Below are 25,055 nucleotides of genomic sequence, written 5' to 3' on the forward strand. Positions count from 1 at the left end.
CAGTATTGGAATCCTCCTCTTCCAAATCCCAGGCTCTTCCTGACACCATCCCTAAGTCTGGTGAGAAGAACTGGTCACTATGACACACACACCCAGTGACACATACCCCCGAACCCTGTTACCATCCTTTTCCGAGGAAATGAAGTTTCCTGTGCTTTCCTCTCCTCACACATACCATGCAGATGGAACAGCTGGGGATAAAATTTGCCTCTTATGGTTCTGCCTAGCCATGCATTCATCCATTGCACTCACGAAATGTACAGCTCTCTAAAAAGGGATGTTGAGGCCATTTTGCTCCCTGTTTTCTTTCAGGGGTTTTAATTACTCTTCTCACTAAGTCTGGCTTTTTCTCCCATGGGCTTTTTTTCTTTTTCTTTTTTCTTTCTTTGCTCCTGCCAAGAGCTGGTTGCATTTTTGTCTAGCGGTAGGCTCCCCAGAAACAAGCGTGTCTAACAGGGAGCTAGGGGGTGAATCCTTCTTGGCCTAGCTCCAGCCAGGGTCTTTTTTTGCTCCTAGGTACCGCCCTTAGAAGCTCCTGAGTAGCCTGTACTCAGGGCTGGGAAGCCAATGCCCTCCTCTGCTTTGCTTAAAGCCTAAGGGTCCTTGCCATGGACTCCAGTGGGCAAAATGAATTGGATTGTTCTCATTTTAAAAGTCCCCCCTGATTTAGTATTGCAAGGGAGAAAGCCTGTTCTGCTTGTATATTTGATGCCATGATCTGAGTCCTTTCTCTCCCTTTCAAGCCGAACATGTTGGGGCCCTCATCCTGCTGCGACATAGGGACTAGACATCGGAGAGAGGAGCCAGAGTGTGTGGCTGTTTCTTTCTGGTTAAGAGGCGAGGCAGAGAGCCATACCATAACTCGATAGCTCTGGCTTTATTTGGCCCAGCGGAGCTTCAGGGCATCTCCCCGGCGAGATCGGGGTTAGGGGGCGCCCAAGGATTTGAGGGAGGGGTGGAGTTGGCGGAGCCCCGGTGACTGTGCCCCTCCCCACTCAGCACCTTGCTTGGAGCGAACAGGACCCCCTCCCCCGTTTCCCCATCCCTCCTTGTGCATATCTCCACTACAGCTAACTGGGCACAACAAATAAATAAAGGCACTGGGACGGGGTGGGGGTGGGGGGCTCGGAGAGAAGGATGGACTGAGCCTCCTTCCCCTTACAGCCTGGCGAGACCTCCTTTCCTTCGGGTCGGTTCCAGCCGCAGGCAGAGGCGGTCTCGGATGGACACACTCCCTCCCTCCCTCTCCCCTCTAGGATGTCTCAGGGCCAGTTTTTGGCCCCTTCCTCTCAGTCCCCTTTCGGGGCCTCTTCCGGGCCCGGAGGCCCCGGAGTCAGTTTCCACCAGTTGCAAGGGTTTCCCGAGGCCTTCACTTCGGGGGTTGTAAATCAGGGCAGCCCCCGCGGGTCCCAGGCCCCTCCCGGGCTCCCCCGGGCCCAGGCAAGGCTGGGGAGGTGGGAGAGGGGGATGTGTCAGGGCTGGGCTGGGGGTGGGCAGAGGAAGGGGGGGAGTACAGCTGAATCCAGGGGCCCCTGGGCTGGGGTGACTGGGGTTAAATGCTTTGAATCAATCAGTCAATCAGGAGATGTCCCCCTTCCCCCTTTAAAATACAAGCCTCCCTCCTCCTACTCAGTCTTTGTCTCTGTCTGGGCAGCTCCCTCCACACTTCTGATCGTCTCCCCCCCCCCTTTTCTTCTCTCTCTCCCCCCCTCCCCCTCCACCAGGGCCAGGGTGCTTCGAGGGGGAAATTCAGAAGATGTACCCTACCTAAATTAGATGTGAGGCTCAGAGAGGTGAGCACCCCAGTTTAGCCCACGTGACAAGGGTGATCAAAAGCATAGGTCTCCTCAACGAACCTCCACCACCCACAGTCCTCCATCTCTGGCCTCCACCGGAGGGGACAAAGAATTTGGAGTCTGAGGATTTGAGGAGGGTCCCAGCTCTTCTGGTCTTGGGCACAAGGTCCTTCACCTCCTTAGGGGTCAGTCTCCTTACTGCAGTGTGAGAGGTGGGCTTCGTCCCAGCTCCACATCTAGGACTTGGTGTGAGTTTGAGTCCCAGGCAAGTCACTTGGTTTCCTTATTTGTAAAATGAGGGCATGGACCACGATGACTTCTGAAGGTTCCCTCCCCTATTGGAAATCTGGATGTTTCTCCTGGTGGGATCTTGGGAAGCCAGCCCCTTCTTTGGGCCTCTGTTTCTTCCTCTGTAAAATGGGTACATGGGGTTGATCTCTTAAGACCTCCTGAATCCCATGATTCTCTGACTAGAGGGTAGAGGACTTTTTGGGAAGTACTCAGGCTCTCTCTGTAAAATATATTTCTTTACGTTCCAGTCTGGGTCTCACTCTTCCGAGCTCCCTAGGGACTCCACCCACTGTACGCTGTGTTGGCTTCTGTCACCCAGCCTTGCCTTCTCAAGCTTCCCCTGAAGCATGACGTTTCTCCCTGATTTTCTTGAAAAGATGCATTTTGTAAGCCTGCTAGGGAGTGGCCACCAGAGGGCGGCAGAACCCAAGCAGACAGCCTCCTGGGCTCATCTGAAAATGCCAGGTCACCTACCTGAAGTTCAGTTTGATTGGTTTCTGTAATTTTGTGTGACTTGTAACTGGACCAGAGAGTGATCCCTTTAAAGAGGGACATCTGATTGTCAGCACTAAGACAGATGGATTGAGTCAGCCGTTCAGGAGGATGGGGTGTGGAGCTCAGTAATGAAGAACAGGCAATTCAATCCTGGAGGGCTTGGGGGATCCATGATCGTGATCGGGATGCTTCGAATGGGTCCAGCCTGGAGGGAAATTGAAATGTGGCTTCTCTCCACCTCCTTCCTTCTCTTCCTTTGAGGAAGAGCCTATGGGGGTCACATGTGCAGGGAAGGGTGGATACACATGAGAGGACCAGACCCCAAACTAATATGCTCTTGCGCAATTGTGAAATCAGTCAACTGGCAATTACTAAGCCCCTACTATGTGCCAGGCACCGTGCTAAGCACTGAGGCTACAAAGAAAGGCAGAACCAGTCTGTGTTCTCAAGGAACCCATGATCTAATGGGGGGAGACCCCAGGCAAACACCAATACTGGAACCAAATGTAGACAGGATAAATAGGATAGGAAAGACTTCTTTGGGAAGGGAGAATCAAGGAAGCCAGGAGGTGGGGCAGAGGCGACACCCTTCCAGGATGGGCAGAGAGAAGGAAGATGGGAAGGAACACCAGGGGGTGCTGTTCCTGGATCACTGAGGATGAAGGGCATTTGAAAATAATCCAGTTCATCTGGGGTTCTTGGCATCAGGGGGTGCACTGATGATGCAGAAGGTGATGAGAGAGTCAGGGATTTGGTTTCAAATTCCTGCTCTGGGGCAGCGTGACCTTTGCTAAGCCGCGGTATTTCTCCAGACCTCAGTTTTTTCACTCGTAAAATAGGGGGAAAGACTGGACTGGGGTGACCTTGGAGGTTCCCTCCTTCTCAGGATGGGCAGTCCCTTGATCCTGACTCTGGCCTTGTTGGTGAGGTTCACAGCCATAAAATGAGAGGGGCTCACCAGACCAGGGGATCTTGGCCTTTTGGGGTGTGTTACGAACCCATTGGCAATCCAGCGGCACTTACGGAGCCCTTTCCAGAATGATGTTTTATGGCCTATACTCACAGTCAAAGGAAATGCTAAATTTCAGTTAGAGGTCAGTGAAAATAAAGATGTCATTTTATTCTCATCCAAGTCACAGAAGCCTTGTAACCTCTCCACAGACCCTTTGGGGTCAACATCATCCCAGGGCTCCCTTCCAGGACTGACTCTGGGCTCCTAGTAGCATTTGGGGGAGTGGAGGAGAAGGTTGAGAATAGAAATCCAGGCTCTTCCATCAGGTGCTGAGTGACCTTTGGCCAATCCTGGGAATTTTCTCCCTGCACCCCAAGAAGTCGAGACTCTCGTCCTGCCTCGCCATCTTCCCCTGCAGCATCAGTCTGGCCTTTCATTTGCTTCCTGCCTGTGTTTTACAATATGGATTTGTGAGGCCCCAGAGGAAACGCGGCTTGTTTGCTGCAAACAGCCAAGAGATCTTCAAGAGAAAACGTGTTAGGTTGAAATATCATCTTTCCCCATATGTGCAGCCTCTTGGATTCTGTTTGCTTTCAAAATCTATAAATGTTGTTATTAAATTCTATCTTTCCTTGTGGTCCATCCCTAGAATCCGGGCATCCGAGATAGGAGTGTTACCATTGCTGGGCCCTTCTGGAGGACCCTGTAACTCAGCAGTAAATATTTGCTCTGGGCTGAAACTTGGCAAGCGGAGCCTCTGCTCAGGAATCTGGTTTTGCTGGGTGGGTTTGCGTGTCTTTTTTTACAGTCCAGACCCTGGAAAATTGGAGAATGCTGCTGATAACTTTCCTTGGCAGCATGTGGGCTGGTAGAATGACTGTAATTGCCTCCAACAGATTTTTTAAAATGTAAATTCAACAATATTTTGTGTTTCCTTGTACCATGCATGGTCTCTCCAGGAGTAAAGCCCTGGGTTTCTCAGACCACTTTCGAGTAGACTAGAAACTTTCCTACGACTTTTAAATCATTTGAATATTTATCACCTTTTGTTTTAGTCTGTGCACTAAAAAACCCCAGCAGACTTGGCTCAGTTGATCTTTTACTTCTGGTAGTTTAGAATTGAATGACCATATCCCCCATTCCCAGCTCCAATCCCATCCCCCCCTGCATTGACACTCCTTGGGTCACTTGGTTAAACCATCTTCCAGTGATGGTAAAACCAGGTTAGGGACCTCAGTTTGGTGTATGCATGCCTCACTATTAAGGAGAATTAATGCGAGAATTATTCTAAAATGTGAAAAAAAAAACCAACCTTACAGATGGGGCAAAATAAGTGAGAGATGGAAAACCGAGTTTCAGCTACTGTGGCTGATGCAGTGCTGAAGGCTCTGCTGTTTCGGTAGTTTGTAGATGAGAGAGGTCTTTGGGCCCAGGCTGCCTGGTTAGGGGAGCGTAGAATATAAGGGCTTAGCATCTGGGTCTTCTCTGCCTTCTCCTCCTTTCCCCTCTCCCTTTTTCTTCTTTTTTGGTCTTTTCCTCCTTTTCTCCCCTGCCCCAGCCCTCTCCCTCTTTCCCCTTTTGACTCCATTGAAGCGCCCCTTTCCCTTGAGTTCTCTCCTGCCCCTCAGAGTCTGGTGCCTTCCCCTCCGAGGCTGCCTTCCCACCTATTCTACCTGCATTCAGACTCCATCTCCCCCCATTAGAATATAAGCTTCTTAGGGGCAGCTAGGTGGCACAGTGAATAGAGCACTGGCCCTGAAGTCAGGAGGACCCGAGTTCAAATCCGGTCTCAGACCAAACACTTGACATTTACTAGCTGTGTGACCCTGGGCAAGTCACTTAACCCCAATTGCCTGGAAAAAAAAAGAATGTAAGCTTCTTGAGGACAAGGGTGGTTTTTAACCTTTCTTCGTAGCCCCAGTACATACTTAGCACACAGTAATCACTTAGTAAATTCTTGTGGACCAAGTGATTGCTTCTTCCTCAAGTCAACATCACAGGCAGGGAGCTTTAAATTCAGTGCCTTTGGGGATGAAAGATCCCACAGGCTGCACCCAGCTCCTGAGATCTGGATTGAGCTTCATCTGAACAGTAGTGGATTAAAGAGTAAAGCCACAGCTTTTCCTGATTTATTTATAAATGAGTTTCATTTGTGGATACATTCTCACTTCCCCACCCCCATGGAATACTTTCTTGTAACAAAGAAAAGCAACAATAAAACAGTAACTTCATCTGATAAGTATGGGACATTCTGTCCCTAGAGTCCCCCACTTCTCTACTGAAAGGAGGTTGATGTGTTTCAGCATCACTTCTCCTGGCCCCAAAATGGTCATTGCAAGCCCCCAGGGTCCAGCTACCTTTGAGCCTTGTTTACATTTTCATTATTGCGGAGGAGAGTGAGCCCTGGTTTTGCTTATTTCTTGGGTGTCTCCTCATGGTTCTCTGATTTTCTCACATCCATCATGTTTTCCTGTGCCATCCTCTTCCATGACATATCGTGATATGTAGCGTATGTGTGACACACCATGGGTGTAGCTGTTGCCCACACCCTGGGCAGTCCCTCTGCTTCTGCTTCTTTGCTGCCATGGATGCTGCTTTGGGGGGCTCTGGCTGCTTTCTCTTCTGCATTTCAAGCACATCACAGAACTCTGCCCTTCACGCTGGCTGACTGAGTGTGATAGAGGTTCTCTTTGTCAGAATGCTTCCTCCAAGGCAATGTGGCTCTAGCTGAGTGATACCGCGCTAGATGATGCCTGGGATAAATGCTAGATGTGGAAAGTGGGGCCCGTCTGCGGCACATGTTTGTGATTTCCTTTGCCCTTTGCTTTCTGTGTTACCGCTCTGAAGAAAACCGAAGTGAATGTTCTGTCATGTGAGACAGCCATTTGTTGTCATAGGGTCAGAGCTGGGAAGGAGGTTAGAGGACATTTCATTCTACCCCTTCATTTTACGTAGGAGGAAACTGAGTCCCAGTGAGGTCAAGAGACTTGTCCAAGGTCACTTGGCCATCAGGTGGCTGCAGTGATAGTAGAAGGGCGAGCCTCTGGGCTGGGGGCCAGTCCACAGCTGGCTTGCTTTGTCAACTAGCAGGCATCATAACCAATTAATATCCTGTGCCCTTGAGTCACCTTGGGGAGAATCTGACTCTTGTGAGTGCTTTGGGTGGATGTCATGGTGGATGCCAGGCTGGATTTCATTGTATTTCCATATTTTTCATGCTTTAAGAAAAAGAAATGGAGGGAATAATTTTCTGTCTCCTCACACCAACATGATGACAGTTTAAGAGACAGCAAGCGTCACAGTCTGTTTTTGAAACATGTGGAGCCAATCCTTTGACCTGTCCTTTGGGGAGCTTAGATTTGGGAAGATGCCCCCAGTGGGGACCATGTCTTGCCATGGAATGTCACGCATGCATGCATGAGAAAGAACCCGCCAGCCCAGCCCAGACAGCGTGTGTTTTCAATGGAGACAAGGGCGGGGGAGGGGGGCAATGAGGAGTGGGCTTGCAGCCTTCTGTGCTTTGTGACCTCTGAATCAGGAAGGGGAGAGGCAGGCTGATGGTAGATTTTTGTATTGTACATAGGAGGTACTCAATAAATCTTTGTTGAATAAATGAGTGAATGAATGTTGACTCCTTCCACCAATGCCCAGCATGTCATAGAAAGTAGAAACCGTTTTGCTTGTCTCTTTGTATCTGGCGCCTGGTACAGTGCTGGCACACAGTGAGTGCTTAATAAATGCTTATTGATTCATTAATTAATACAGGGAGTTTTCCTACATAGCACAACCTCACTGTGACTTCTCCCTGTTAACAGCTTTTGGATTCCGTTATTCATCTTCTCCCACCTTCCCAAACCTTTGCATACATCTGGCTGTGTGATCCAGGAAGAATCACATGAAGACTCTCTGAGCCTCAGTTTCACCATCTGTAAAATGGGGCCGCAGTGGGGATTCCCCAGGAGACAATGTGTGTAAAGCACTTTGCAAGCCAGTTAATACTAGGGAAACGTCAGCTGTTGATGTTATTGTTATGGTTGCTGTTGAAGCGGATGGAGGCAGAATCACCGGAGTATTCTACCCAATCAATTGATCAATCGATAAATATTCATAAAGTGCCTACTATGTGCCAGGCAATGTGCTAAACACCCATTGAAATAACAATGATAACCACCATTTTGAAAGGGCTTGAAAGGTTTCCATCCATTGCCTCATTACTACGTTGGGAAGCAGGTGCTCAAATTATTCCTGTCCTTTTACAGATGAGAAAACAGTCTCAGAAAGGTTGAGTGTCTTGCTCAGAGTCACACAGATAGTAAATATCTAAGGTGGGATTTGAACCCAGATTTTCCTGACACCAAGTTCAGCCCTCTTTCTGCTTTCCTTCACTGCTATGATAACACTTCAAACAATTGTGGGATATTATATTTTGCCTATGGTTTGGTCATTACAGATTTGGGCAGTGGGGCATTCTCAGGAACCAGTACATCAGGGAAGGTCTTGTGGGACTTTTCCAGGGTTCTTTTGGAGAGATTTTCCTCTCCCAGAACTATTGACACTAGTGGAGGTCCTACTAAGTGTCTGTGGGGAGGTGGCAGATTCTGAGGGTCCTGAAAAGAAACTCTTGTCTCAGGACAATTATTCAGGGCTTTAGCTCCCGGAGGGAGAAGACAGTCACCTCTACCGGGTGGCTGCTCAGAAAGCTTTGTTCTGGGCCTTCATTGATTCCTCGGGATGGCAGTGGAAATTTTAAAATGTTTTATTGATGCTTTTATAAAAGCATAAATGATCCCCCCAAATAACTTGACCTTCTCTTGGAACAAAGAGAAATCATTTTTTCCACAACAAAGCAACCTGTCAACAATGACTGCAGCATTCTTCACCCATAACCCGCCACCTCTCTAGATTCAGAGAAGGGAAACATGCTTCATGGGCAGGACTTTGGAAGTAAGACGAGTGACTCATTTCTCTGCATTCTGATGTCTTTTTGTGCACTTCATGTCATTGCGGTCGTTGTGTACATGGTCCTCTAGGGTCTGATTTCTTTACTCCAATAGTAGGATTTGGGGTAAAGACGCGTTGGCAGGATCTGGACTGGAAAATGCTCTGCTCAGCAGCTGCTCTCCATCGTGCTCGTTCCTCCCAGACCTGGGGAGCCCCTTCTGTGAGGCCACAGCCCCTAAGCCACATGGGATTAGGATCAGAGGTTCAGTGCTGGAAGCGACCCGAGGTTCATCTAGGCCAAGCCCCTCATTTCACAGATAGGGAACCTGAGGTGCAGAGAGAAGTAGTGACTTAGCCTGAGGTTACAGAGGTAGGAGAGGGAGGATTTGAATTCAGGTCCAAAATCCAGGACTCTTTCTACTATTTGTTATTGTAGTTCAGTCATTTTAGTTGTGTCCAAGTCTTTGAGACCCCTTTCTTTGGGTTTCCTTGACAAAGATACTGGAGTGGTGTGACATTTCCTTCTCCAGCTCACTTTGCAGATGAAGAAACTGAGGCAAACAGGGTTAAATGACTTGCCCAGAGTCACACAGCTAGTAAGTGTCTCAGGCTGGATTTGAACTCAGGTCTTCCTGACTCCAAGCTCTCTGCTCTGTGCACTGTGGTGCCATCTAGATTCCCTCTTTGTTCTTTACTTTTTGATAAGCACTTCTCTCCTCCTTCTACCCTCTTCCTGCATTTTTCAGGAACAGATAAGAACCTTTTAGGGGAAGTGGACCTAATGATTTTGGGAGAGAAAATTTTTCTTCAAAGTGGATTCGGAATCAAACCTAGGAGAGATTTTTAAAGGAGGAGATTGTGGTTGTAATGTTGCCTGACACTTTGCTCCTGCTTTTAATAAATACTTAACAACAGTGGATGTCAAAAAACAAACCACTGCATAGGACCCCCAGGTAAAACCCCACTTGACTTGATCCCAGTTAGCTGGGTTCTTGCCCCTTCCTTGTTTTTGCCCAATTTCTCACCATTTGTCATTTTCACAGGCTTTAACAACATCAATCTCAGTGAATGTTGGCTAGGCATCCCACTCCCAATGTGTGCTTTCTCCCCATTTGGGCAAGGAGCCCAATGCCATTGACAGAGTGTGGAAGAGATGAGGGCAGGGGGGCTGACAGGGTAGGAGAAAGGAAGGTCCCTGGGCAGTGAGTGGAAGGAGCTTTGGACAAGAAAAGAAAGATGCATGGAAATGACCAACTTTGAGATTGCTCTAAGCTGGGAGGTTGAGTTGAGCCTGATCAGCAAGGACCAGATCTTCAAGAAGTCCAGTGGAAGTTTGCACATGGATACCCCCGCCAAAGACTTTTGATCTGTCTCCCCTGACAAAGGCTGGGGGTCTGTCTTTGGCCATTATTTGCTCAGTTCTCAGAAGCTGATAGATTTCTTGCTTGGGTGTCCAGGGTCCTATCACCATAGGGAATTCTGGAGATCCGTCTCTCTATAGAAGGAAGATCTATTGATTAAAGCCTGCTTCATTAATTTCGAAGCCTATTGGACTAGGGTCTGGGCCAAGGAGGGATCTTTTGGGCCTTCTAGCCTGACTCTATCCCTTGCGTCATAAAAAAGTCCTGTTTCACAGCTATTTGTGAATTCAAAGCCACTTGAGTGCCTTGGGGATTTCTATTAAGTTGGAGCATATTTACAAAAATTTACTTAAAATGAGAGCTTCTCCCCACTCCCAACTTCCCTCTCTCCAATGTACAAAGTTTATCCTCCCCCCCTTAAGTTCAATTTGTGCGTCGAAATCCCGACAGCCAGTCTGAAAGGTATTTTGTTTCTGAAGTGGGCCGTCTTTAAAATGGTCAGACTTTTAACATCCCACTGACAGACACTCTCAGGCTTAATAGAATTGATATATTCATAGGAGCCCAGGAGAAAGTCGTTTTTCCAAGAGGGAGAAAAACTCGTCTGTTCACCAAAGGGCCAACCTCCTTGTGGCTTGGATGCTTCTTCCAGATATTAAACAGAACCAATGGAAAAGGTTTGTTCTCCTGGTGGCTGACTTTCCCTCATCTTGTAATTTTTGGCCCTGAGTCAAATTTTCATCCATTCCTCCTGCAGGGCTTGGGTCCCAGCCAGGCCCATGGACTTGCTCCCTCCCCGGTGTTGACAGAGCGTTTTTCAGCTGTACCAAAGGCCGCAGATTTTATGTCAGACTTCAAGATACACAGCTTGATAAACATGTCTGCCCTTGGCGATGGGCAGAATTCCTCCTGGAAAAGAAAACAAAAATTGTTTTTACATAAACAAGGAAAGTGGTATGAATAGCATAGAATAACACGGCTTTGAAGGTGTGCCCAAGTCCTCAGCCCTCTGCAGTCATGCTGCCCCTCTGAAGGGTTTATTTTTGAAACTCCCCCTCCTTTCCTCTCCTCCTCTCTCTGTCTCTTTGTCTCTCTGTCTCCATCTCTGTCTCTCTCCCTCTCTCCCTCCCTCCTTCCCTCTTCTCTCCTTTCCTCTCCTCTTCCCCCACCCCCTTCGTCCTCAGCAGGCTAATCTGTCTAGTTCTGAAAGAAAGAAACAAATCAACAACTGATTGGGTTTGAAAGGCAGAAGATGGTAAATAACCCCAGAAAGATGTCGAGAAGATTTAGAAAAGATCGGTTTTGCCTCAGTGCAAAGCAATTTATGCCCTCAGCATCCAAGGACTGACCATCTGGGAAACGCCTTCATTCACTTTGTTGGAGGGGGCACCTCTGTAGACCTGAAAGGGGGCTTGAAAGGCACCCTGGGCTGCTCTGCTTTTCTGAACACACTCACTGCTAGATCGACCATCTTTGACTTACTTATTCCTGCTCAGCTTCTGTCTGGCATTGGGTGGCCATGACCCATGGGACATTGCACCCAGGGAGGATGGGTGTTTAGGGAAGTGCCTTGATTTTCCCTTCACAGCTCACACTGCTCAGCCCTGAGGTGAGAGGACTTGCCAACCTCTCCTGAACATTTTGTGCTTGAAAGGAGTTGGTTTTGTAATTTTCTTGGTTTCATGGGTTGTCAGAGAATCCATCACCCACTGGCCAATGTAGGGAGACAGGGTAGAATGGTAGAAAGTCACCTTTTCCTGCTTTTGTGACCTTCCTGCCTGTACACAGTTTCCTGCCTCAGTTTCCTCATCTGTGAAATGAAAGAGTTGGACTCCCCCTGTTAAGGTCCCTTCCAACCTGGTCTATGATCTGGGATCCTATGAGATCTTTGTAGCCCAGTAGAGCCTGGGGGCTTGGGCTCTATTGAAAAGCCTTTGATAGTCTTTGAGAAGCTAAGGTCTCTTCTGTGCTGCAGCAGGTCATGAGAGGGTATGTACTCCAGCACACGTGGGTTTGGGATGTCCTTCATATGCACATTCCTTCCAGGGATGCAGATTGTAGCCTCCCAAGCCTACCCATCTTGTGAGCCTCTTGTCTACCTTCTCCCACGAGTTTGTTGTAAAAGGTCCACCAAAAGGGGCTGGGGGCCCTTCCTTGTCTGCTTTTGATCTTATGAGTGGACTCATGGAGGATTTGGGAGCACAGGACTTGTGATTACATCATGAGTGGAAACTCGCCATGGGGACCATCTTGTACATGGGAACATTTCTTTGACTCTACCTCCCCACCCCCCGGTTACTTTTTATTTTCTCGGAATATATTTTTATTCACTGGGCTATGTGCATATTGTCTTTCCCCTTATATAAGCTTCTTGAAGGCAGGGGCTATTTAATTTTGCCTTTGTATCTCCAATGCTTGACATGTTGCCTTGCGCATAATAGGAGATTAATAAATGCTTATTGAATTCAATTGAATGGAACTCCTAGCACTAATGTAGTTTATTTTCAGTATTAAAAAGCTCTCAGAGGCTCAGAGAGATGGATTGACTTTCCCATGGCCACACCATGTGTAAGTGGCAGAAACAGGATTCAGACTTGGGTCTTCCTGGAGGCTCCTGAGTCCAGCCCAGTGTTCCATTCATGCAACTGCTTTAGGGTCTCCATGTTAGTCACTGACAAGGCAAGGGAAGCAGAGAGAAAGGGGATAAGAAAAGGAGAGGAGCAGACAGATGGGAGGAAGGTGGGCCAGTAGCCAGCACCGTGTTTCCAAAGTTGCACAGCAATGTAGCCAGTTCCCCTGAGCCCTGATGAGGATGCTGACTTCTTCAGGTCTTCCCAACTTCACTTCATAAGATTAACAGGATCTTCATTGCAGCCGGCTGGTATACACCGTCCTGCCCCTTGACATGGGAGGTTCCCAAGGGACATCCTTGTTCCCTAATCAATGTAGGTTAGCCTAAGTTTCCAGTTGATGAAGTATTCTTGCTGCCTGAAGTCTTTGGGGCAACTTATCCAGTGACTCCTTGGGAGTGATGAAAACATAGCTAGCTACTGGCCTTCTCAATCCAAACACTGTGTCAATGTGGATAGTGGGGTCTTGAGGTACAAGGCACTGTTTTACTAACTAGCATTCTTTGTCTCTTCGGGAATTGTGACCTTGTTTTTTGGGGTTTTATTGTGATATCCCCCCAAAAGGATGCATGGGAGGGATGCGGGTAGTGTGTGTGGACTCACTCAGCACAGATCAACAAAGGGCATTAGTGGGAGAGGAAAGATGATGGTGGTCAGGAGATAAATCAACACCAGGCTGCCACATTTAAAGCATGGATAATGGCTGGGCATTCTAGCTGTTACTTGGTGTGTTGGCTTCTGTGTGAAGCTTGGGACTAAAAACACCTCTTTGGATCTAGGAGCTCAGCAGAGAATCTTTTCTCTTGTTGTGTGCATCCTGAGCTATCCACACTCTTGTCTTGAGTATTTTCTGTCCTTGGCCCTCCATAAGTCCTCTTAGAGAATCTGCCTGATGTACTGGTCTCCTTACAAGTCTGTTAAAATCCCAAGGCTATCTGTCTGCTAACCACTGTACCTAACTGGTTCCATTTTTTTTTCCGATCATACATTTCCTGGCTGATATGTTAAATGCCACTTTTGGAATACCGGTCATTGTTGGCAATCTGCTGTAGGCTGGTTACATACAGCATGGCCCTTTGGGCCGCCCACCATTTTGAATCTTCAGAGATAATGTTTCAAAGAAATAACCCAGCTGAGTCTACCTGTGGATATTAGAATAATAGTAACTGACATTTGTGTAGTTTGCAAAATGCTTAATATACATTACTTCTTTGCCCTCCAGATTTATGGTCTGTCATCTGATCTACTGTTGTAACCTAAGGACCTCTGGCCTTGCCATCTGAACCTCTGCTGTACCTAAGGGCTTGTCAGATTTTCCATCCACCTCAAATTTTCTTTTATGTGTTATCTTCCTCAATTATAGTGTGAGCTCCTTGTGAGCTTGGACTGTCTTGCGTTTTGTCCTTGTGTCCCCAGTGCTTAGCACAGCTTATGGCACATAGTCAGCACTTAACAAGAGTTTTGTTATTCATTCATTCATCCATCCACTCATTCATTCGTCTCCTTTGAGCCTCACAACAACTCTGCCAGAAGGGTACCACAAGTATTTTATTCCCATTTTACAGAAGAGGAAGCAATCCCAAGAAGGTTTGATGGACCTGAGTCATACTTGGTGACTGTAATGCAAAGTAGGTAATAGGTAATGATAGCAAAAAATATGTTGGAAAATATCATTTAGGAATAATAAATAAAACTGAACAGAGACTTAGAGATACCATAGAGCTCTCATGTCTCTATATCATGAATTCTGCCTTCTAGAAAGGCATCCAAAACCCCAGAATTGGCAAGTACTAAATATCTCACCAAAAAAGGAAGCTGATCATATTTTAGTAAATAGGAAGTGACTTGTGACTGTAATGGGAATCATCCTTGAATTACATATATATTCTCTCTCTGTTTATAGACATACATATTGTCTCCCTTGATAAAATATAGCTGGGATTGTTTCATTCTTTGCTTTTGTATCACCAGTGCCCAGAATTGTGCCCGGCACACAGAAGACACTTATTAAATGATCTATGATTGATTGTGTATGGTAGGACCACTGACTTGTTGGAACAGAGATCTCAAAATTAATGCAAATCTAGAATAAAGGAAGAAAGTGAGGGGGGGAAATGATGTACAATGGAAAAAAACTCCAACCTAACCCATTTTGACAAGTTATCATTACTAATTTCCTTCATTGTCATTGAAAGATTTGTCCTGATTTGTTTTCTAGCTGTTCTGAGAAACCAGTGATTTTCTGATATTTGTTACCTTTGTGACTTTGGGTAGCTTGGGGGCACAATGTTTAGAGGAGTGGGTTTGTTATTAGGGGGACCTGAGTTCAAATCTAGCCTCAGATATTTACTAGCTGTGTGATCCTGGACAAGTCATTCAGCCTCTGTCTGTTTCCTCAACTGCAAAATGGGGATAATAACAATACCTACCTTGCAAGGTTGTTGTGAGGATCAAATGCGATAATATTATAAAAGTGCCTGGCACATAGTAAGCACTCTGTAAATGATCATTCCTTTTCCCCTTTGGGCAAGTCACTTATCCTCCCTGGGCCTCAGTATCTTCATCTGTAAAATGAAGGGTTTGGTCTAGATGGCCTCTGAAGTCTCAGCTCTAAAGACATGAGGCTATGAATGCAGGGCACCATAGTCTATTAGGAAAGCAACAGCCACAGTCTTCCATTCTGAAAGACTGAGTAGACAAAGACATAGGCATAGACATAGACATAGGCATAGACATAGACATTGACATTGACATAGACATAGACATAGACATAGACATAGACATTGACATTGACATGGACATAGACACAGACATAGATATAGACATAGACATAGACATGGACATAGGTTTCTGAGCCGAAATGAACTTTAGTAATCACCTAGCCCAACAGTCCTTAAAATGTGGTTTGTAGACACTGGGGATCACCAAGAGCCTTTCAGGGGATTCTTGAGATAAAAACTACTCTCATAATAATGCTAAGTTTTTTTGCCTATTAAAATAAATTTCTCTTTTTCAATTACGTATCTCTGTGAGGTCAGATTTTCTTCACATACTATAATCAAAACAACATTGCAAGAGATTGAATGGAGAAGTAGTTAGGAGAATCTAACTGATTTTTATTAAGACAGAAATTAAAAAGATTTTCAAGAATATATAAAATAATGCCACTTAAATCACAAATTTTTTTATTTTTGAAAATGTTATTTTTTATAAAATGACATAATTTAGTTAATAAAGTATGTTGTATAATCAGTTTATTATTGTTATTTTAAATGAATTAATATATATTTTATAACTTTTTAATGTTTAATTTCTAGTATGGTAAATATAGGTATATATAACCCACATTAACAAAAGCTCTTTGGGGTACTCAATAATTTTCAAGAATATAAAGGTGTCTTAAGACCAAAATATTTGAGAATTGCTGATATAGTTCAACTCCTTGTTTTAAATGGGAGGAAAGTGATCTAATATCTAATATATCAATAATCTATCTAATATAGCAAAGCCAGGATTTGAACCCAGTTCCTCTGATTCCATATCAAGTGCTTTCTCCACCATACTGGGTGACCAGTAGAAATATAAGACCTGCAGAGTGAAGAGTGGCATTTTGACCCCAGGACACTTCACTAATGGGCTGACCTTCTGAAGAAGGAGAAGAGGGAGGAGAAGGAGAAGGCAGAGAAAAAAGAAGGAGGAAAGAGGAAAGAAGAGAAGGAAGAGGAAGGAGGAAAGAGAAGAAAGTAAAGAAGAAAGAGAAAGGAAAAGGAGGAAGGAAGAAGGTGAAGGTGGAGGAAAAAGAAGGAGAAAGTAAAGAAGAAGGAAGAGGGAAGAGAAAGAAGAAAAGTGGGAGTAAGGAAGAAGGAAAAGGACACAGATATCCCATTTTTTACTCCTGCATATTCCAACTTCAGCTTAATTTGTGAACGATGTGGAACTTCTCAGAAGAAAGGAATGACATGCCCAGATTGTTCTTTGTTGAGTCAGAACAGAAGAACAAGGGGACATGGGAGTAAGGAAACGTGTTGGGTGTCTCTTCCACATCTGTGCAATTAGCCAGGTCATCGTGCCAAATAAATTTAATGTCCAGGGTTGAAAAACATGCCAGAGGCATCAAAGCCCGTGGTCGCCCAGGAGCTGTCATGTCCTGTTACCTGTTTACTGAAGGAATCTGGGCTGAGTGAAACCATCACCCTCCCAGAAAGGCTCAGGAGGATGCATTTTCTGTTGGGGTAACTGGAGCCTGTGTGTTTGTCTGGGACCCCTCCCCTTCCCTGCACTTATGGAGGGCTTTAACAAGCCCTGCTTTCTGGACAGGAATAATGAATGGGGAAAGCGCTGGCTAGTGTCTGGTGAGCAAGGCAGGGCCAGACCGTCTGTCCATTTCAGCTTCCCCCCAACCCATTGGGGCACTTCCTTCCTGAGTCAATAGTGATCCTAACAAGGCGAACAAAAGACCCCCATTGATCGGTGGCCTCTGGTAATTGCTGCCAGTGTGAGGCTGTCCCTCACAACTTGTTGACATCTCTTGACAATTTAAATATGGCCCATGTCAAAGGAGTCTGAGAAAGCAGCAGGGCCCAGGCCCTCCGGACGGCGGGTGAGGACAACAGAGACAAGTAGGAATGTCCCAATGTACTCAAGTGTCAGCGGGTGTCTTCTTCTGGTGATGACATTTTAGTCGGTAATTTGGAGAGTTTTCAGGAAAGCCTTGGAGCCGTTGTTTAGGTGTGGAGTGTCCCAAGTTAACATCTTCATTTCTGGGGAGATGCCCCTGTCCTTCCCAATGATGCCTGTTTACCTTGTGAGATCTCCTGTCAATGTTCTCCCACGAATCACAGGGAATCATTAATTCAGAGCTGGAAGGGGCCTCAGCTCAACCACCTCATTTTACAAGAAATAAGGCTCTTTGGGGTGCCAAGTCACAAGGTTGGGACATGGGATTTGAATCCAAGCCTCCCTGTCTTCAACGCCAGGCCTCCATCCATCATGCCATGCTGACTTTTGATGTTCCAAGGAGGGTTTTCCCAATGGGCTGTAAGCCTTCCTCTGAATCTTCCACCCTTCAGTGGCTGCCAGGGTGGCATTTGGGCTGACCGTCTGCTCTCTCTTGCTCTTGACAGTCTTGCCTCAGTTTCCATTTCTTGGATGAGGTCTCTTATACAATTCCTTGTGTCTGGGTGATCAGTGAATACGTGTGTTACAGAAGTCATTCCCAACCGAGGAGTCCCTTCTTTCCACCTTGCCTCTTGCCTCTCCTATTTTCTCCCATTTTTCTACACTTCTCAATATTCTCAACAAAAGGCTGGCCTTTTGATGGTCATTGCTATCCAACTGGGACATCCTTCTTCCACATGGTGAAACTGATCCCTCACATCTCCTTGGGGGGAATGTTTTAATCATCAGCTCTTTTTCATCCTGTTTTTCCGTTCCTGGGTTCACTTCAACAGTAGGGACCCCTCCCCTTAAAAAAGGGGTCTCCTTTAAGGTTCTGCCCTGGGACAAAGTCCTGGTCACCCAGGTTTCCAACATCGCTCCATGTTGTCATTTGGCCCTAATTGAGACAAGGACTGACCAGAAGTCAAAACCAAGTGAGTGCAGACCCAGGTTTGGAATCCATGGTCCAGAGCACCAGAATGCCTCCCCCTGCTCTTCATTGGAGCACCTGGGGGAGGAGGAGGTTAGGATTCACAAGAGGCAGTCGGATATCCCATTGCTGTTAGGAGAAGTTACCATTTCTCTGGTCCATTCAAGAGTCAATTAGCAAACAAATCCAGACTAAGGCCTAAGTATGTTAAAAGATTAAAGTAAAACCTCATTATTATTATATAATATAATATATTATAATTATATTACAATATATAATATTATATTATGATGTATAATTTTATATTACAAACCTTATTATTATTATATAAAGTAAAACCTTATTATTGAAGTAAAACCTAAAGTAAAAACTTTAATTTAGAAAATCACTGGGGGAGGTACATTTGTATTCAGAAAGATGCCTGCCAATCTTCCCAGAATTCCTGAAGAGCCACTCACCATAAGACTAGGATTCATTCTGGCATTCAGAGGAAGTGTTATGGGGAGAGAGAAGAGGATGATTTGTAGATGACAGTTGAACCATGGAGAGCTAGCATCCTGGAATGGAGGGGATGCTGGCTGGCCCTGAAATATGGAAAGAGCCGGGTTTGAATCCTGTATCTGGCATTGATTGACTGTCTGGGCAAGTCACTCTCTGCTGTGAACCTCAGTTTCCTCATCTGTAGAATAGGGATGCTCATACTCTAGTGCATCCCTCACAGAGTTGTTATGGGAAGGGAAGTGGTGGTTCAAATGAGGTAGTGTGTGTAAAACACTTTGTAGTCCTTAAGATGGTGTATCAATGTTATTTATTCTTATTTCTGGCAAATGCATTATCACTCACTCAAAAATGAGATTTATTGATACCTTTTACATTTATATTCCAGTCATTTCCTCATATATGCTTACCCCTCAGGGAGCCTTCCTTCCTTCCTTCATTCATACATTTATGTATTTATTTTTAATAAAGACAACATCAGAGTTAGTCAACAGCAAATGCTTTTTGTGCAGCCTCCTGTGAGACCCTCTTGAAAGATGCTGAAGACACCGTAAGGTCCTGGCATCCTCTGGGAGCAGAGTCAAGTGAAGGACTCTTAGCAAGGACGCTTGGTTCTGCCAGCCAGGTTAGGAAACATCAACTAGACAGTTAGAAATGGGGGAGGGGGGCACCCTACCCACCCATCAGTCTGGCTCTGGCCTGACTTCTCCAGATGGAGTTTGCCTTTCTCTTCCTCAAGGGTGCCGAGGCCATTTCTGGAATGGAGCTAACCAGGAGGTGAGATTTGGGATCTGAGCCCAGCTTTGCTTCTTCTCCCCTCTGACATCTTGGGTAAGTCACATTACCTCATTGGACTCTACGAAACAAAGCGGTTGAGTAGGTGACCCCACCAAGGTCCCGTCCAGCTCCAAGTCTGTGATCCCATGGAAGACACCCAGACATTCCAAGCAGACTGGATCACTCCCCTTTACATATTAATCACTCTAGTTGCTGGGATGGCCCCGAAAGTATCCAGAGAGGTAGCTGTTTGATATTCTGACCACATCAATTTTCTGGGGAATGATTCTGCCAACGGACACACAGCCTTTCAAAAAGTTATTGAATTTATATGTTGGGACCTTTTTTATTAACTGGCTTGTCAAGGGACAACAGAAACTGTTGTAAAATCAACAGAAGGAAAGAATGTGGGGATTCAGGAGGGACCATGAGAAAAAGAGAGCATGTGCTCGTTGGAGTGGAATCTTTTTGGGTTCCAAAGAAACCCATTTGGAGTGAAATTCGCATGTTTAAAAAAAGTTTTTTACTGATTGCTTTAACGTCACAATTTTTTCCAGATATCACCCTCCATCCTTCCTGGGGGAGAAAGAAAATTCTCCAACATTTTCCAGCATTCCATGCCCATAGTTGCCCAGCTCTCTGAGACAAGGAGGGAAAGGCCAGAGATTCATACTGTAGCTCCTTTGAGTAAGTTTTGTCCCATGGCCCTGCGAGGGAGAGAATCAGTGGTATGGGAGGGTCTATTTCTTAAAAATAAGAACTAGCAGAAATCCAAAGTCATGGAAATTAAGGCTAGCGAGAGGTCCTTTCAAGATAAGAAACACACCACCAACCACACAGAGGCACCTGAATGGCCTGTTTTTTCCTTCTCTCTCCAAGTCTTTCCTTGGCTGGGCATGTGAAGACACACACTAGTTAGAAGCACTCTCAGGCTTTCGTTTCCTCTGGAGACTAACTAAGGGCCTTTTCATTCCAGGCTTGGTCACTGGGCCCAAAGCCGTCTCACTAGGACACTTATGGCCTAAAAAGGTCGTGGAGTGGTTGGCTTTCTCTTCTTAGCTCAGTGCTGACCCACACTGGGGCTGGACTCAGAAAGCTCAAAGCTCCAGTCCTTGCCATATTGGGCTATTTGTGGTCTCATAAAGTTGTTTAAATTGGGTTTTGAGAAAGTTTAAAGATCACTCCCCCCAACCCCACATTTGGTCAGGCTCCAAATAACTCAAAAAACAGATTGTTCCTTTCCATAACCCCTTTTTTTGAATCATTATTTCAACCTGGCTGTGAGCTGTTAAGAGCGGAGAGTGGGGGAAACTACAGACCTAAGTAAATTGGCTTCTCAATGGGGAGAAGAGAGAGGCCTATGATCACAGTCCAGAAGACCTAGCTTCAAATCTTGCCTTCTACACTTACTAGCTGTGTGAACCTGGGCAAGTGACTTGCTCACCCAGCTCCTGGTGTAAGGTTCAGAGTTCAGGCATGGAGAAGCCACTCCTGTTGGAGGCGGTTCATTCTCCTCTAACATTAGGAACTTTTTCAATCAATTAATCAAGAAAGCCAACAAGTTTTTATTAAGTGCGGGGTCCCTCTGTATCTTCTTCCCTTCACCACTCATCAACGTCAGCCCCACCTGCATGGGGTGGTTTCAGGGCCACTGAGAGGGCCTTTCTTAGACATTATTTCCCTCCCTGTTGGCCGATTGCTGAAATTTCCTTAGTATTAGGATTCTACAATTCTGCATCATACATTCTACAATTAAAGAGAAGATTTCCAAACACACATACTCTTTTCAGTTGTACCTCTTTTAACATTAGCTTGTAAACGAATTATCTTTGATATTTTTCTGGCAGAAGCTTTTAATGGAGGAGAGGGAAGCGAACTTTCGGGACGACCTGTGCCTTAAAAAGGAAAATCAGATTAGATGTGCCCAAAAGGGAAGTGGGGATGTCAATGACACATTTTTTAACTAGTTCAATTTTTTATATTAAAAAAAAATTATTCGCTAACAGTCAAGATGCAATCTTGACTGGGGCTAACCCTTACTGTAACTTTTCATTTAAATTTAATAATTCTTCAATAATGAAACAAGGATTTATTAAACACCTACTATGTGCCAAGGTTAATACTAGGCATGGTGCATACAACCAAAATAAAACAGTCCCTGCCTATAAGAAGCTTATATTCTACTGGGTAGAAATGAGCCCTACACAAATAAGCAAAGATGGCAAATAATTTTGGAGTGGGGAAAGCACTCCCAAGTCAGTTCTTACTTTGTTGAGGTTCTGGGGGCATTTGGGGGTTGGGTTTGGAAGTGAGGGTAAATGGAGGTGAAAAAAGGTGAATGGGAGCAAAAACACAATGAATTACAACTTGAAAGACTATTGAAAAAAATTACATGTAAGTGTCCTCCTCCCCCACCTCCCAACTCCCCAAAGATAATTCCAACGGTTGTGGCTGTGACTATTCTGACCCAACCTGAACCTTTGGCTTCTGAAGAGTGAGTCCTTAAATTTCTAAGGTTTATGAAGCTGTAACTCCTTGGATTAAAATCACAACAGTGAGGTTCACCACTACCACCAATGCCCAAGGTATTGAAAAATATTAACATTTTCTATTCAAACCAGTAGGGTATAGTCTGGGGAGCAGAGGGTATCTTGGCTTCTTTGGCGGAGATATTTGGCAGCACAAATTTTAAATAGATAGAAACCCCTTTCACGATTTCTGTGGCCCGCTGTATCCAAACCAGGGCATTAATCATCTCAGGCAGTGGCCAAAGCAGAAAGTTGCTGAAGAAATCAAAAGGAAAAAACTTGATTATTTAGGATGTTAGGACCAAATCGAATACAGTGATGGCTTTTAAAGAATGTACTTTCCCTCCTTTTCCCTCTCTGTTCACTCCCCCTCTCCTGTCCACCTCCTTTTTTACAGAGTGGATGTTGAAAAAGGTGAACATTTCTTGTGCAAACAAACAGAATCCAGTCTGAGGACCCAGAGAAACCAAGCCACACTTAACAGTTGAAGGCCCGCCCCCCCTACTCCTAGAGTTTCCACTCACCCCAGAGGTATCACAGGGATTACAGTCTGCATGAGAAGTCACAAACCCAGAAGGGACCACACAAAACCCAGCTGGGGCACAGGACAGACTGGGGCCAACAGATAGGTCTCTATCCTTGGCCCCACCAGCAGGGCTTAGGGAAGGAGAACTGGGTAAGAGCCATGAGCAGGGGGGGACTTTCAAAGTCAAATTTCATGTAATCACAAGTCAAGAGGTGGGAAGGAATTCAGAGGCCATGTCCTCTCAACCCCCTCATTTTATAGGCCCAGAGAGGTAAGTCGCTTGCTCAAGGTCACATTAGGAGTTCCTGAAGCCTTGTTGATCTCTCTAACACATGAAGAGTTTAGAAATCCAAATGGTCAGCCCTTGAACTAGGATTAAGCAGTGCTACTAGTACAGGCCCCTTCGCATTGTGGAGAATGCTGGAATTGGATGAGGAAGACCGGAGTTCAAATCCTACCTGGTAAGTTACTTAAATTTATGGGAATCAGGAACTCTCAGAACTTGAACAAGATGGCTTCTTAGGTCCCTTTTGTCTCTGATATTCTGAGACTTACTAAGTTATAGAAGGTTTGAGATGTAATTAGAGGAGAGAGTCCCTTATGCTGCCGAGTAAAACTTACATTTCTAGGACACATAAGGGTTTACAAATCACTTTTCTTGAATTAACTTGCTGAGAAAGGTCTTGAAAATATTCTTATGCCCATTAAAAATATAACTATCGGTATCTCTTTGACTTGTAAAATGAAGAGATTAGATTACGTAATCTCTATGGACCCTTCCATTGTAAAGCAATGGTCCTATATGGAAATCACACAGTATTGCCACATTTTTAAAGGTTTAGCCTTGAAATTCTTCCTAAACCATTTTTTTTTTTGTGGCCTAGGGCAAGCAAACCATAGAAGATTGTTGTTGTTCAGTTCATGACCCCATTTGGGGTTTTCGTGGCAAAGATACTGGAGTGGTTTGTTATTTCCTTCTCAAGCTCGTTTTTATAGTTGAGGAAACTGAGGCAAACAGGGTTAAATGACATAACCAGGGTCACACAGCTAGTAAGTGTTTGAGACTGGATTTGAATTTAGGAAGATGAGTCTTCTTGACTCCAGGCCTAGTGCTCTACGCACTGTGGCGCCACCTAGCCGCCATAGAATAATCACAGGCTGTAAGAAGAGATCTCAGAGACAAAGTCACTTTTTCTCTTGGCCTCAGTGTTTTCACCTGTAAAAAATCAGGGGGATGGATGAGGTGACTGTTCGGTTCTCCTCCAGTTCTAACGTTCTGGGACTCTTTTTTTTTTAACTGTTATTTCAATGTTGTGGGTTCAAGGCCAGACTGTTTGGACAGGTCAGGATTTCATCATTCCTGCAGCTTTTCTTGGTCAGATCCTGGGAAGGTGGGATGGTGACGGAGGGTCTAGCTATAGTCTGGGTTTTGCTACTACCTTGGTTTTCTTGGGGAAGACTTCTGTCCCCATAACTTCCTCAATTTCCCTTTTCCTCTGTTTCTAAAATCCTTCAGGATACCTCAAGTTTTCATGGGTTGCCATTTTGCTCCCATAACTGAGATGCTATATTCTAATCGATTGTCTCTAGGCAATATCCAATGAGATCACCTTGCTGGAATCAGTAAAGTCTGGCTGCTTCTAAGGAGGCAGGAGAGGCCCTCTTATCTTCCCAAAGTGGTGGCTGTTAACCCCTTGGTGATGGAAGTCAAGATTTCCGGAGGCTTAAGAGGGAGCTCTTGCCTGCCACCACTATGAGCCCTCGTTTGTTTAAATTGGAGTAAAGTTTTATGAGTTGTTCTCTACTGAGAGAAAGCAGCAATAAACAGGGTCCATACTATTCATTATTTCCCCCATTTCTACATTCTTTCTCATGGATGAAGGGGAAAAATGGCCCAGCAATGGGAAAGCCTGGTGGCTTACACATGTGTGTGTGTGAGAGTGAATAACTTTGTTTTGAGCAAACCATCTGGAGGAGAGTGTATTCTGGGAGCATGAAGCCAAACATTTACCAGTAAAGACATCTATGGTCTCAGTCTCAGATAAACATATTTGTAAAGTGCTTTTCTGATATAAACACAAGGCCTTCTCAGAATTCATTAGCATAACCCTGGGTTTGGGAAGCCCAACTGCTATTTCATTTAGCCACATTGTATTCTAAACTCAGGTGGGCTAGGAGGCCAGGAGAGTCTGGCAGTCTGGAAGTAATCAGTGTCATTGATGAAGACTTTAATGAGTAGGCAAAAGGTAAAAAAAAAAAAAGGAATATTGTGATGTGATTGTGCGCTGAAAAGTGGATTAAATTTTGATTAAGTCATGCCATAAATAATGCCTTAACAAAGAATGTTAAAGGTGAGCTTGAAATGGTCTTAAAAGCAATGAAGGTGCGTGGTTATTGTAACTGGGTTTATTAAGTGGCTTGGTGTGTGTTCTGTGGTTTTTATGAGGGGGAGAGAAAAAAACAAGATATGTAACGTGAGGGACTTTGAGGAAACCTGGTGGGGATTTGGTAAGGGCAAGCAAAAAGCCCTGGGCACTTAGAGCAGCGGACTTTTGCAGAAAGAAAGGGGGGAGGGGGAAAGGTGGGGAAAGAAAGTCGTGTTTTGACGGCTTTTCGGTGTTTTACAGAGTTCCTAGCTATCAGAAGACTGCTCAAGAAGGGGACATTTTAAAC

Source organism: Vombatus ursinus, unplaced genomic scaffold (assembly GCF_900497805.2).
Source record: "Vombatus ursinus unplaced genomic scaffold, bare-nosed wombat genome assembly UNPS02014799.1, whole genome shotgun sequence".
NCBI classification, from domain to species: domain Eukaryota; kingdom Metazoa; phylum Chordata; class Mammalia; order Diprotodontia; family Vombatidae; genus Vombatus; species Vombatus ursinus.